This window comes from Musca domestica, unplaced genomic scaffold (assembly GCF_030504385.1).
Source record: "Musca domestica strain aabys unplaced genomic scaffold, Musca_domestica.polishedcontigs.V.1.1 63, whole genome shotgun sequence".
NCBI lineage: Eukaryota > Metazoa > Arthropoda > Insecta > Diptera > Muscidae > Musca > Musca domestica.
Window position 1 is genome coordinate 2,774,801 of NW_026712370.1, and position 16,253 is coordinate 2,791,053.

A 16,253-nucleotide genomic window follows, 5' to 3' on the forward strand; every position below is an offset into this window, starting at 1 on the left:
CAGGGAAATATATCAAAAACAGCTTAGAAATATCTTTGCCAAATTTTATCGAGATCGGTTCCGATTTGGATAAAGCTCCCATATATATCTTTATCCGATTTCAAGTTAATTATGCACCAAATGGGCACTACAAGTACGAATTTAAACAAGTAAGAAAAGGCTATAGTCGTGCGGGGCCGACTATGTTATACCCTACAACACTACAATATGTTAGAAGCCCCCTTATGTCCAAATCCATATTGGAAGATTTCACTGTTAGTTGTTGTAGTCCATTTTACAGATAAATATAATCCAATGGTCATCCAAAATGCTAGAATTCTTCCCTATCCTTAACTCTCTTCTCAGGCGTGTCGATTGACTTCAATTGTGTAATCAGAAAATTGTTTCTGTTTTTTGAAAATTTTTTAGTTGTTGGTCCATTTAAACCCTAAACATATTGCGGGCATCTTTGAAAATAATAGGCCTAGCCATTCTGAGCCTAAAACTACCCTTATGACAATTTTCGTGAGGATCGGACGATAATTTCAATCTGTATATAATAAACCCAACCTGTGTTGTAAGGTGAAAAAATGTAACAAAATGTACACTTGAATATTATAATTCAAATTGAAAAAATCGCATGCTATAAAAAATATGAAAAAATGAAAAAAATGTCACAAAATACTACAAAATCTATATTAACATCATTATTGGTATCTTTTTATGCGATTTTTTAGATTTTATACTTTTATGCCAAGAGAGTATTCTGAATTGACAAAATTTCTCAAAATCGCTCCAGCCATTCTGGAGATATAAGCATTCTAGCTAACATCCCCTTCCTTTGTATATATACATTGTATATATTTCGCTATATATATCCGATATTTTTACTATCGGCATCTACGTAACGGTCAGAATTGACCTGTTCGTCTATTTGTGATTTCGCCGGCATTAAAAATATTCGCGGTTTAATGGAAAATTTGAATTTTATTTAACAAAAATGCTATGGTCTATTTCAACCACTAAATGTTACCCGATGACCATCAAAATTGGAAGGCTTCTGCCCAGCCCAAAGCTCTAGCCCCATGCTAACTTTCGCTTCGATTGGTCTATAATTGTGACCTGTAGAGCAACTGTAAAATCAGGAAATTTTTCAGTTTTTGGTCCATTTCAACCCCTGAATATTATGCAATCATTACCAAAAGAAATAGGGTTCTATTCTGACATTAACCCCACCTCCATTTTAAATTTCGTGAGGATCGGACCATAATTGCGACCTGTAGAGTGATTACAAATTAACATGGACAGACGGACAGACGGACAGACGGACGGACGGACATACATAGCTAGATCGACTCAGCTCGGCGAGATAGGAAGATCCATATATGCTTTCCTATGTGGGAAATCAATATTTCGTGGTGTTACATAATTTTTGGCCCAATCAAACTTATAATACCCCCAACACATAGTGTTGTAGGGTATAAAGATATAAATGCTTGGGCATATATATTCCTTTGAACTTATAATTATATAATTATTATTATTATATATAATTATTATTTATTTATAATAATTATATAAAATTATAATTATTATAAATAAATAATAATTATATAATAATTATAAATAAATTATAATTATATATAATTATAATTAATAATTAAATTATAATTATATATAGCGTGTATGTTAAATTCTCCCATTAAAAAGTTTAATTGTTATGCGGAGCTCTACTAAATTAGCAAAGTGGTGTAGGGTATCATAAAGTCGGCCCCGCCCGATTTTAAGACTTTCTTTACTGGTTTTTCTGTTAGCCTAGTACCATAGCAAAGGCGTTGTGGGTCTGGGTTCCTTTATAAAATAATATCCGAATCTAACCGTTTTCAAAATAAATTGACAAAATATATGGTTATACCAAATTCCGTTCTGACATTCTTGGTGCATCATATAAACGAAATCAGGCAAAAAATATAGAAACTGTATCCAAATATGTACCGATTTCAATATAATTTTACAAATTTATTTGTATATCAAATTCCGCCACACATTCCACATTTCATTGAAAAATTGGAGAAATACTAAATGTCTGTTCATATGTGAGCTATATCCAAATCTGAACCGACTTCAATAGAAATTGACTAATTTATTTTTGTTACAAATTCCCTCACTTATTCCAAATTTCATTGGAATCTGTCACACATATCGAGTTTTGAACCGATTTCAATATAATTGGTAAATTTATATTTTTTCTGAATTCTGTTAGACATTCCAAATGTCATTTAAATGGGGGGATACTTAGCGTGTTTGGTGCATGCAATTCATGAAATCAGTCGAAAATATATATGGGAGCTATATCCAAATCTTAACTGATTTCAATATAATTTGGCAAATTAATATTTGTTTCAAATTCCGTTACACATTCCCAATTTGGAGACTGTATCTGTAATCGATCAATGGATAAGAGCATATAAATTTTAATTTTTTTGGAGGTATCTCTGATTCGGATGCAAGTGAAATTTAAAAAATTTATATAGCCTATCTTATTTTCAAGCGATGCTGTAGCAAATTTAGAAATTTTCAGGAAAATCCCTTCAGCGGTTTTCGATTCCAAAAATTACAAACAAACAATCCTGCCTGTAAGACATTAGCAAATTACCGAGCTATTTAAGGTATTTATATGCCTATGCCTATATAAGTTTTCTATATATCCTGATTTTAAAGTTACTACACAAAAATAATTAAAATAACATTGAAATCACTCCAACTCTTCACAGCACATTTTCTGAGTAAATGTCTTTCATAGCCTCTGTTGACCTACTGTTTCTCAGTATTTAACCGAAATGGCTGTTGACACACAAACACGCACGAACACACACACACAATTGTAGATTGAGTCGTCATGGTAGGAAAATGTATACCGGCAATTCCTACAATTTCACTTGTCATTTTCCTGTGCACAGGAAGCTAAGCAATAACATGAGATTGTTTCCATCTTCAGTTGATTATTTCCCCAAACAGACTCACACACACACGCACACACATTGTTACGCAGCCTCGAAACAAAAATTATGCGTGGGAACAAATTATGGGCTTTGGAAATGCATTAACATTAAAACTTGCTTGGGAAGCTCTACGCACTCTTATTCTCTTTTTTTTTTCTCTCATTTTCTCATTTTCCGAGCGGAGGTACCATAGATGTACATTTTGAAATTATGTTGCCAAGGACATCCCCACGTTTTGGAGTACTGCTCCTGGTTACTCTTAATTGTGTTGTAGGAGAAGATTTGTCTCACTTTTTATACTCATCTGATTTTGAATTTTCTTTTGTAGGACGAAAGAGAAAAGCTTTAAAGCTTTTTTTCCATTCCTTGGTGATATCCAACATTTGTGGGTGGTTTGAGATATTCGGATTATGCAAATTCTAAATAAATAGCAATGAAATAAATTAAATTTGCAAAGGATAAAAAATAATATCCTGAAGCGAAAGGACATATTAAGGGAGATGTAAAAGTTATTTAAGAGTGGTTTTTAATTTCAATTTTTTTTTGGGTTTTTTGTCTACCACAATTCTGGGTCACCAGATTGTTGTCCACTGTGACCTTAATTCCAATTCCATCTTCGCACACTCATTTGGTGGAATTTCGAGGTGAAAAAGAAGACCAAAGTAAATACCAAATTGACCTACATCACGATTACAAATGAGCAAATCCAGGCAAAAGCCTAATGACAAATATCGTTTGAATGACAGGCAGGATGAATTGATGGTATGTGTTTGGCGACAAACAGGACATGCAGGGGCGTAGTAAAGGGTAAGGAGGGGGGAGATATTTTCAAACAAATAACGAGACATTTTTATTGTGAATTGATGTAAATACTCCACATTAAATCAGAATTTTCTCATGAGGTCATTCTCGTCCCCCCCAACAATGGTGTTCAATCCACGCCCATGTTGTTCGAGAATAAAAGTCATCAGTCAAAATTCAAGTGATTTGTTATTGTTCACTTGGCATGTCTCTTACACAAGCAAACAAACAAACAAATGACATGTCAAAAAATCATTGACCACCCCACCTCCTCTGGCGTCTCAATAAGTCTTTCAGCCGCAAGGATGAGCATTTCGTAATAACACAATATTGAGTTGTAATACATTCCAATATCCATATATATATATATATATATATTTTTCTAATAACCAACATGTGTATGACGTCTACCCTTTGAAGCCGATGAGACTTCTCTGCTTTAATATTGTCACATCGGAAAAACATAGCTGAGGATTGAGAACCCAGCAGTGGGTGATGACTATGTTGTCCTAATTTGTTATTTAATGCGAAAGTCGGCAGCAATAAGAAGTTCATGCTTTTCTCAATATCCTTTACCCGGTTGCTCTAGATGACAAAGCAAAAAGTAAACTAGGAAAAAAAAAACAAGCCAAGTGAAAATAAGAAAATTGCAAATTTTCCTATGAAAGAAAATAAAAAAATCAAGTCAACATGAGACTTAACAAAGTCTTTATAAGGGTCAATGTGTCAATCATTCGGGTAAATTGGTTAACTTAGAATTACTTGAGAAAATAACTGAAATAGAGAATGACGATGATTCGCAAAAATTATGGGGAAAAATTGTATCTATGGCATAAATAGAAGGACTTGTAAGAGTTTCCCTGGGATATAAATTTCGATGGGTAAATAATATTCTTTTTCATATATTATTAAATAGACGATATTTTATGTGTCTCCTATCAGCCGATGGAAGACTTTAAATAAGTGTTCCATGTATAAAATATCACTACGTCTTGCTGAAATGAGGATAGAAGACTATCTATGTGTGGGACGATCTTCTAAAGACATTTTATGAATAAAATAGCTTCTAACTATCTTCCATGTGCAAAAGACCTTTATCTATAGACGAACTTTAGACCTTTTATGGTCGGAAGAGAGCAAATTAGTGAAATCCTAGAATAATGGTTATACAACCCAATAGTTAAGGAGTTATGGCCATTTTAATATTTGCAATTATTCACGCTTAAAAAAGTGATCACAAATAGTAGCTAAAAACGCTGAAAACTCAATAGTTATGGCCATTTTAATATTTGCAATTATTCACGCTTAAAAAAATGATCACAAATAGTAGCTAAAAACGCTGAAAACTCAATAGTTATGGCCATTTTAATATTTGCAATTATTCACGCTTAAAAAAGTTATGACAAATAGTAGCTAAAAACTCTGAAAACTAAATATTTAAGGAGTTATGGCCAATTTAAAATTATCAATAATTCACGCCTCCTTCTCTCAACCACAGACACCGACAGTTACACTCATATCAAATTTCAGGTTTTCTGCTCCATACCTTCACCTAATACTAAAATAGTAATATTTAGTACTTTTAGTACAATGTGTACTATTTCCAAAACCACAACCATATCATACCCACAGACAAAAAATGTTAGCATTCTAACGCCATTGGTTCTCCCAAAATATAAATTGTAACAAATTTAGTACACATAAGTGTGCATTTTGAAAACTACATTGCATTCCTCAGTACTACAATGCAATAGTAAATTTATTTCTAAAATTAAAAATTTCACCTATATCGGTACACTCAAATCGAAATTGTACCAAATTTAGTTCCATTTAGTACTTTTCGTGAACATAAGTACACATTTCGAAAATCTCCTTCATATCCCAATGCTACACATTCGCCAGCAATGTTAATTTGAAATGTCAGGATTCCAGCTCCATCCGTTCCTCCATATTCAAATTATACTAAATTTAGTACTTTTCGTGTACATGAGTGCACACTTCCAAAGCTAACTACCTCGACTCTACTCCTCAACCTTGATTGCTTTTTCAAATGTCAAGTTTTTAGTTCACGAAATGGTACCAAATGTAGTACATTTTAGTATTTTCGTACACTTACAGTGAGAATTTCCAAAAATCCTTTGGTACACTTATCATACACTCCATCAGTGACCCTCATTGCAAATGAAAGAGTTCTAGCTCTACTATTTCCCTAAATACAAAGGGTACCATGTGTAGTACCTTTTAAAACTTTTCGTACAATTCCAATACGAGATTCCGAAAACCCAGCCTTATGTGATCCATTCGGACCAAGAGTGACCCTCACCCAAAATATATATATGTTTATATATACGAGATAAAATGAGTGACTGCCTGTCTGATTCATCGACTGAATACACCCTTCAAAATATTTTAGCGATAAAATTCGGCATTTATTCTGATGCCACGGTCGATTAATACGAGCGGAGAGCGACCATCGGCTGTTATGGCGGCCCACATCATCACCATGGCCGGCGCTTAAGTTCTGGTGATCAACCGAAGGTGCACACTTTGTTTGTTTACAAACTGCTGGACAAGGAATGTTTTCCCATCGGAGAAAACCAAATTCGGCAGTTTACCACTTTTGGCCAAGCGAAGCAACCTTTAGCTCTTTTGAGTCTATTTGCTTTCTGTTGCAGTGTAAGTTCTTGCACTTTTTGAAATTTCAATGGCTTTACCCCGAGCTCATTTTTCAATATTTGCCAAATGGAAAATTGCGATATTGCGATATCAGCTCTCGAACCATTTTTCGGCCTCTGCGACGGGGGTTTCGACCAAGTCGCCTCTTTACTTTTCGAACCATTTCTGCTGAAGTTTGCTGTTTTCTACGTCCACTTCCTTGACGTCTTGATACTGGTGGCATAGCCCACTTGTGGTTTTCCAGCCAAATATAAAGAAATCACACTATCACGCTTGAATTCCTTCATAATAATTTTTTTTCTGGAAAATTCTGACCAAAATGCTTTTGTACGCTTGTAAACAATGTGATGAGCTGTCACTGGAATAATTTTAACAGCTGTCGGACGAGGAAATAAAATAAAATAAAAAATATATAGGAAATAATATTTTTGGAGATTTTTATTTAAAAAAACTATTTTTTGAAGCCCGTAATAAAAGTGAATTTGTTTTAAAAATTATTATTTCAATCAATTAATTAACGTGGATTTTTTAAAAATTATTTTTTCAATCAATTAATTAACGTGGATTTTTTAAAAACTAATTTTTTCAATCAATTAATTAACGTGGATTTTTTAAAAAAATATTTTTTCAATCAATTAATTAACGTAGATTTCTTAAAAATTATTTTTTCAATCAATTATTTAACGTGGATTTCTTAAAAATTGTTTTTTCAATCAATTATTTAACGTGGATTTCTTAAAAATTATTTTTTCAATCAATTATTTAACGTGGATTTCTTAAAAATTATTTTTTCAGTCAATTAATTAACGTGGATTTCTTAAAAATTATTTTTTGCTGTAAATTAATAAACGTATTTTTTTAAAAATTATTTTTTGCTCTGAATTATTAAACGTGGATTTTTTAACAATTATTTTTCAAATGAATTAATAAACGTAGATTTTTTTGAAAATTATTTTTTCAATCAATTAATTAACGTGGATTTCTTAAAAATTATTTTTTCAATCAATTATTTAACGTGAATTTCTTAAAAATTATTTTTTCAATCAATTATTTAACTTGGATTTCTTAAAAATTATTTTTTCAATCAATTATTCAACGTGGATTTCTTAAAAATTATTTTTTCAGTCAATTAATTAACGTGGATTTCTTAAAAATTATTTTTTGCTGTGAATTAATAAACCTGGATTTTTTTAAAAATTATTTTTTGCTGTAAATTAATAAACGTGTTTTTTTAAAAATTATTTTTTTGCTCTGAATTATTAAACGTGGATTTTTTAACAATTATTTTTCAAATGAATTAATAAACGTAGATTTTTTTGAAAATTATCTCTTCAATAAATTAGTAAACGTGGATATTTTAAAAATTATTTTTCGCTCTGAATTATTAAACGTGGATTTTTTAAAAATTATTATTCCAATGAATTTTTTTTTTATCTCACCCTGTATACCCTCTCTAGCCATATCACTGAGGGTATAACAACATTTTACCTTACAACTTTGGTTTGTCGTGGTTGCTATCTTCTTATTAGCCGACATGGGGATATTGAATGACTTACATATATTTTTGACATTTTACTACTTTTTTTCCGAACATTCTCGGAGAGGTAGTCCTCTTAGGGCAATTTCAAATATTCTCCCTTTTAGTGCTTTTACTTTACGACCGCATTATGTGTAAGATCTCCCATATTCCGTTCGTATGATTTTTGGATCTGTTTTTAGGCCCCGATACCTTACAACTTTGGCTGCTATTGTTTCCCAAATCTCATCATGTGGAGCGTCTCAAAAGTTCCCACTTTGCAAGAAAAACTGTGCTGTATAATTGCTACTTTATATGTAATTTGTAGAATAACTTCTCTTGGTACATTATCTTCGTCCTATTGTACACAAAATATCCTTGACCCTTGTATAAATCTTACACAACACCAATTTAAATTTAAAATTTTACTATCTCTTTGTTTTTATTTTTTTCATTTTGTTTCCTGTCACAATAACTAGAGATACTAGAAAAAAAGTGTCACTTGTCGAAGATTTATACTCAGTTTCTTGAATGTTTCGCAAATGAAAGACAATTTTTTATTTCTTTGCAAAACTAAAAAAAACACGGAACGGAACATTTGTTACAGCACTTTTACCTAAACAAATATACAAATATTTTTCCAAGTTCCGCTAAGAGTTCAGAAGAAAAAGGGTGTTTTCTTGAAGTTTCAAATCGAGCAACCCACCAGCGAATCAACCATCCAACATCTTTAAGATGTTAACTTTGATACAACTCTTTTGTAGGTTTTACGCACACACACACACACACATACACACATTTAATAAATGCATGCATGTAGTTTGTGTGTCAGAAGTACTACACTTTGACAAAGTTATTTGTTATGGTTTCAGGCGATTTTCACTTTTCCTTTTTCAAGAGTCCTCTCGCTCTCGTTCTCACTCGGCATAAGTGTCTGCATGTGACATTGAAGGATATTTTTGTTGTGTTGTGATGTATGATGGTTTGGATGTGAATGTATGTGTTTTTTCCAGCTGGTATGTGTGATAAAAATGGGTTTCATAAATATTTGCACTGCCATTAACATTATAACATTTAAATAAACTAAATGAGAAAGTTTCAGAATGTGTGAAAGTTTGCGTTAAAGTTATGTTAAAGTTGTAGTGTTTTAATGAAGTGTGGCTTGTAGTTGGGAAATTATTTTCAACTTGAAGGAAAAATCCACTATTCTGAGGGTCCTTGGAAACATAGTCATTTAAAACCAGTAAAGAAAGTCTTAAAGTCGGGCGGGAGCTATATCTAAATTTTGATCCATTATCTCCAATTTCAATAGGGTTCGTCCTTGGGCCAAACAAATGATCTGTGCAAAATTTCATCTGGATCGGGCAATAAATGCGACCTGTTCTGCCATTACAATAATCAAATGCGAAACTTGAAAAAAAAACTAGAAAAAAAGCTGTAATTTCGGCCGGGCCGAACTTTGAATACCCTCCACCATTTGGAACGAATTTGGCCATTTTCAAAAAAACAAAACAAAAAAAAAAAAATAAATAAATAATAAATAAATAAAATCAGTTAAAAATTCCGTTAAAATCGTACAAATGCCGATGTGTCTATACGACGTGGACCTGCATAGGCAAGTTTTGTCATAAGCCATTACAATATTCAAATGCGAAACTTGAAAAATAAAATCGGTGAATAATGGGTCTAAAATCATTAAAATGCCGAATATGTGGAGGTACCGTTATATGGGGGCTCTACGAAGACGTGAACCTGTACAGACAATTTTCTATCATAGGTTGTAGTATCCATTACGAACTTTAAATACCAAATTTCAAATAATTCTGGTGAGTAATGTCGCTTAAATCACCAAAATATATTATATTGGGGCTATAGAAAGACGTGGACCTGCACAGATAATTTTCTGTCATATGCTGTAGTATTCATTACGAACTTCAAATACCAAATTTCAAATAATTCCGGTGAATAATGCCGCTAAAATCATCAAAGTATCGGATATCGGCAGGTACCGTTATATGGGGACTATAGGAAGACATGAATCTGCACAGACAATTTTCGGTCTGTAGTACACTTCACGAACTTCAAGCACCAAATTTTAAACAATTCCTGTGAATAATGTCGCTAAAATCATCAAAACACCGAATATCGGGAGGTACCGTTTTATGGGGGCTATACGAAGACGTAGACCTGCTCGGACAATTTTCTGTCATAGGCTGTAGTAACCATTTCGAACTTGACATATCAAATTTGAAACAATTTCGGTGAAAAATGTCGCTAAAATCATCAAAGTACCGAATATCGGGAGATACCGTTATATGGGGTCAATTTTCGGTTATAGTATACATTACGAACTTCAAATACCAAATTTGAAACAATTCCGGTGAATAATGTCTCTAAAATCATAAAAATACCGAATATAGGGAGGTGCCGTTATATTGGGGCTACACGAAGGCGTGGACCTGCACAGACAATTTTCTGCCATAGGCTGTAGTATCCTTTACGAACTTTAAATACCAACTTTGAAACAATTCCGTTGAATAATGTCGTTTAAATCACCAAAATACCGAATATCGGGAGTTACCATTTTATGGGGGCAATAGCAAAACGTGGACCTACATGGCCCATTTTCAATACCAAAAGTCCTGCAGACATAATATACATTTGAGTAAAATTTTATCAACCTACTTCATTTCGTTTGGTAACTAGAGTGAGTTCCACAGACGGATAGACGGACGGACATCGCTAAATCGACATAGAATTTTATGCTGATCAAGAAGATATATACTTTGTGAAGACTAAAATTTATATTTCGATGTGTTACAAACAGAATGACAAACTAAGGTGGAGAGTATAAAAATTGACAGATTTAATTCTTTCTATAGTCAAGCATATAAAATATTGTACCTTCTGGCCCTATAACATAATTTCATTTCAATTCTTTGTTCTCATATGTGGTGGCTATTGCCACTCGATACGGCTGGTCACCAAAAAACACATGTAGTATATTTGTAAGTGCATATCATGTTAATCATATCAAATCTTAAAACATAATTCCCAGTCAGCATAACGTCACGTAGGCTCAGGCACATATACATACATGTATGAAGTTAATAGATCGATGGACGGCATGCTTGGTCAGTGTGACTGACGTTATGCAATGTCAACAATCAGAAATGTCAATAAAGTCTTCTGTTATATATTTTATTTCTGGATTAAAATAAAACAAAAGCAGCAACAATAACGTATATCGTCTGACCAATAACGATGGGAAAAATGATGCACATGCACCGCTCATCCGCGTGTCCAAAAAAAAAGAAACTCGTGTTGGTCTCTTTCTTTTTTCATATTTTCTTACGAAATTAATAACATAAAACAAATCGCCGTAGTTTGGGTCACGACTTTTACCATCTGAAAATATTGAATTTGTTGTTCGTTTTTTTGTGTGTGTATTTATCTATTGATTGCTTAAATAACACCTTTCGACGGTGGTTTGTTTATATTTAACACGGTAGGACAAAAATAAATGCCATGAAGAATGTAAAGCAAATCGATCGCTAGACAGAAAGACAGACAGACAGACAGACAGCGAGCCAGCCAGTCAGCCAATCATGGGAAATTACAATGCTATGTAATTGATGGTTTATTTATTTATGACGATGATGTGTTATGGAAATTATGAAATTTCCATCGGAAATCTGCATATCAATCTGAACTTTTACCTGACCATTCATTAAGTAATTTGGGTGGGATTTATTCGGGTTGAATTAAATCACTGAAAATTTAGTATTGATGTTGCAGGTAGTTAATTGTTTTGAGAAGAGACAATGGGTTATTTTACCACTTATGATGAGAATGTAATTTAGAGGCACGAGGCACGCGTTAGAAAAGGTAATTTTTAGGAATTATTTCAATAATATAGGACATAAAAAACCCAAGAACATAAAAGAAGTTATTAATGTCATGTGATAATTGCAAATGTGCAACAAAATAATTTTTTTCAATAATTACAGAGAAATTTCTGCGGATTGTGAAATCTTTACTTTCAGAAAAGGCGCGTGTACCGCCGTTTGAAAGTTGACATCACAAGGTAACCTAAAAAGAGGGGAAAACTTCCCACCCTCTCAAATATATTTTTATACCCTACACCTTGGAATAGAGGGTATATTCACTCATTGTATGTATGGGTACAGCCCTCATACAACGATACCTCCCGTTTTCGGTATTTCGATGATTTTTGCCATATTTTTTTTTTCGCGAATTTATCTAAAATTGGTATTTGTGGGTCATAATGGGTTCTAGCTCCGTTGGCGAAATATTGTATATATAGGTTCATGTTTCGGTAAAGCCCCATATAACAGTACCTTTCGATATTCGGTATTTTGATGATTTTTGTCACATTTCCCCACGAATTTGTCTAAAAATTGGCATTTGTGGGTCAAAATGGGTACTAGCTCGTATGGCGAAACATTGTATGTATACCTCCCGATATTCGATATTTTGATAATCCTAGTCACATTTACCCACATAATTGTTTCAAATTTGATATTTTAGAAGATTTGATAGATGGCAATCCTTGAAGTATAAAATTGCCTATGGAGGTTCCCGTTTTGGTAGGGCCCCATAAAAAGGCCTCATTCGCCTTATGTCTTTTTGATAAATTTCACTGCTTGTTTCCTTTACCCGAAGGTGTAGGACATTGAAAGTTCTGCCCGGCTGAATTTAATGCTTTTTTTACTTGTTGTAATTTTCGTATCAATATTCATTGGATCTTTTCATAGTTATTTAGGCAATATTGAGAAGGAATATCTCGCCGATCTGAGTCGATCTAGCTATGTATATCCGTCCGTCCATTCGTCCGTCTGTCCATGGCTCGATCTTAACGAAAGTTAAAATGAAGATGAGGTTGGAATCAGAATAGAAGTCTATTGTTTTTGAAGATGATCGCAAAATATTTAGAGGTTGAAATGGACCAAACACAGAAAAAATTTCACATGCCACAATTATGAACCATTCGGCGCGGAATTTTGCATGGAGTTAGAGTTTAGGTTGATAGAAACCTACGGTTATCGGACCATATTTGGTGGATAAACGATAACTTTTATGTAAAAAAATACGAAAATTTCCACAAAACCGTGAACATTTTTAATCCCTAACAAATCACAATTACATCAAAAGTTCATCCTGACCAAAACAATGATTCTGATAGCCTAGATACGGGATATATAGCAAAATAGGTACAATATATACATGTAAACAAATAGATCTTAGTAATTCTGCTTATAAGTCAAGAAGCGTTGGATTGATTTTCACAATTCTCATCAATTCGGAATGGTCTCTTGCCAGAAAAGGATAAAATCGAAGAAAATCCCGTAAAAATATACCAAAACCAGTAAAGAAAGTCTTAAAATCGGGCGGTGCCGACTGTATGATACCCTACACCACTTTGCTAATTTAGTAGATCTGCGCATAACAATTTAAAATTTTTATGGGAGAATTCAATCATACACGCTATGATTTAAATTATAATTTAAAGATCAAAGGACAAAATATGCCGAAGCATTTGTATCTTTTAAATTCGGACTTGTATTGCCCATTTGGTGCACAATTAATTTGAAATCGGATAAAAATATATATGGGAGCTATATCTAAATCAAAACCGATTTGGCAAAGATATTTCTGAGCTGTATTTGATATATTTCCCTGAATATCGTTGTTACGGAATGCATATTATGGCTGTGGGTAACAAATCGGATGAACAGTATATATGGGAGCTATAGCTATATCTGAACCGATCTTCACCAAATTTGACATGCTAGCTTCCAGACTCAATTCCGTCGTAAGTGCCAAATTTCATCCCATTTAGACAAATATTAGACGTTTGGTGCACAATCAAAGGTAAATCGGACGAAGTTATATATGGGAGCTATATCCAAATCTGAACCGATCTCGATAAAATTTAGCAAATGTATTTCTGAGCTGTATTTGATATATTTCCCTAAATATTGTTGTTACAGAGTGCATATTACGGCTGCGGAGGACAAAAATAACAAATCGGATGAACAATATATATGGGAGCTGAACCGATTTCAATCAAATTTGGCATACTTATTTTCAGGTCCAATCTGATCCTACGTGCAAAATTCCATACTATTCGGACTGATATTACACGTTTGGTGCACAATAGAAGGCAAATCGGACGAAGATATATATGAGAGCTATATCTAAATTTTGACCGATTATCTCCAATTTCAATAGGGTTCGTCCTTGGGCCAAACAAATGATTTGTGCAAAGTTTCATCTGGATAGGGCAATAAATGCGAACTGTACTTTGTTTACAAAAATACATGGACAGACGGACGGAATGTCGGACGTTCGGACGGACATGCATAAATCGACTCAGAATGTGATTCTATGCAGATCATCAACAGGAACTATGGGTCCATCTCGTTTCTGTTACAAACAAACCTTGTGGTGTAGGGTATAAAAAGGGAATATTTGTTTGTTCTATTTTTTAAATTTTTGTCATATTTTTATGGCATGCGATGCTTTCAATTTGACTTTTGACAATTTTGAATTGTAACTTTTCTAACGTTTTTCCTACACTCCGCAACACTATGTGTTTCATACAGGTCGCAATTATCGTCCGATCTTCGCGAAATTTTCCATGGAAGTAGGGTTAGGGTCAGAATTAAAGCCTATTTTTTGAAAATGTGCATTTAGGGGTTTTAGTGGACAAAAAACATTTTCTTGATTTTGCAGCTGCTCTACGGTTCACAATTGAAAGCCAATCGACAAGAAATTTTGTATTAGAAGAGAGTTAAGGACAGGGAAGATGTTTAGTATTTTTGGAGACCGTTGGATTATATTTTGCTGTAAAATGGAACACAACTTTCATGTGAAATTGATTTGAATACCTAACAACAGGACGCAGTGCTAAAATATTGGGTAAATGCCCCCGATCAAACTAAATCTCCCAAAATGGATTTTACATAAGGAGTCTTTCAACATATTGTAGGGTATCACATGGTCGGCCCTTGAGGGTATACATCTGTCGGCAAAATCGACTGATACTTTTTAACTTGTTGTGTATATCCTTCGGCAAAACCTTATGATTCATACTAACATATTGTTGTTCAAACGTAACTAATTAGCTCAAATTAGTAATCCATCAAAAAAGTTCACATTATAAAATTCGAAAAGAAAACAATCAATAATTCCTATAAAATGTGACATTTTAATATTACCTGACCGCTTGATGAAGATACAATGACCCAAAAACTAATTTTAAACAATTTCCACAAAACAAACAAAACATTCCAACAACTTTCTTTGGGGTAATATGTCAAACGAAAATGAAATTGATAACCATAAAATCAACAACAGCAACTACCACACAACATCATCATCACCACCAACACCACCAATCGATACTTTTATAAATTACCCCGAAAATTAATCACCCACATTTTAGGTGTGAATGTAACTAACGTGTGCACGTGTTTTTTTCCCAAAAAGAGAAAAAATTAAAAACGAAAAACGAGACCAAGAGCATGGTTTAAATACCTGACAAAATAACGTAACTAATCAAAAACAAAAGTAGCAACAACCACTCTCTGATGACGGACGACAAGAGAGTGAGCGATAAAGTCTTGTAAGAGATTGCCTGGGTTTATTACCATTGTCAACCGAAAATATAATAAATTGTCATTTCGTATTGACGACATCAATCGGGAATGGGAATGAATGTATGTGTGTGTGTGTGTGTTCGGACAAGAAGCAAATCTGCAATATTTCTTATCATTGAAATATTTGTTGATCTGCTCTGTTTTCTTCTTCTTCGTTTTTCGTTTGCCATGACTTAAACTATCAATAACAATTTATCATAACAAAATGGTAAAAGCAGAATGAAAGAGGAAACGAAAAAAGAAATTGAAGAACGAAAACCAAAGGATATAAAATACGAAATCTTTCTACCAAATAAACACACACACACACACAACGACAAAAGCAGTGAAGCAGAAAGAGATTGAGTGGCACTTGGCGGTTTTCAAAAAAAAACACACACACACACACACACATACAAACTGGAACAGTAAATTTGTAACAAATAACGGCTCATTTCAAGGCAAGTTTTCCAGTGGCACTAGCATGTCCCGGCAATGGGCCTTTTCTATAAAAAAAATATAATTTTCAAATGAAATGGTTCGTGAATTTAAAGTCTTTATTTGAGGAGAAATTGGCCGTAAATAAATGGGCTCATATAGTGAGTTTTTAACCTT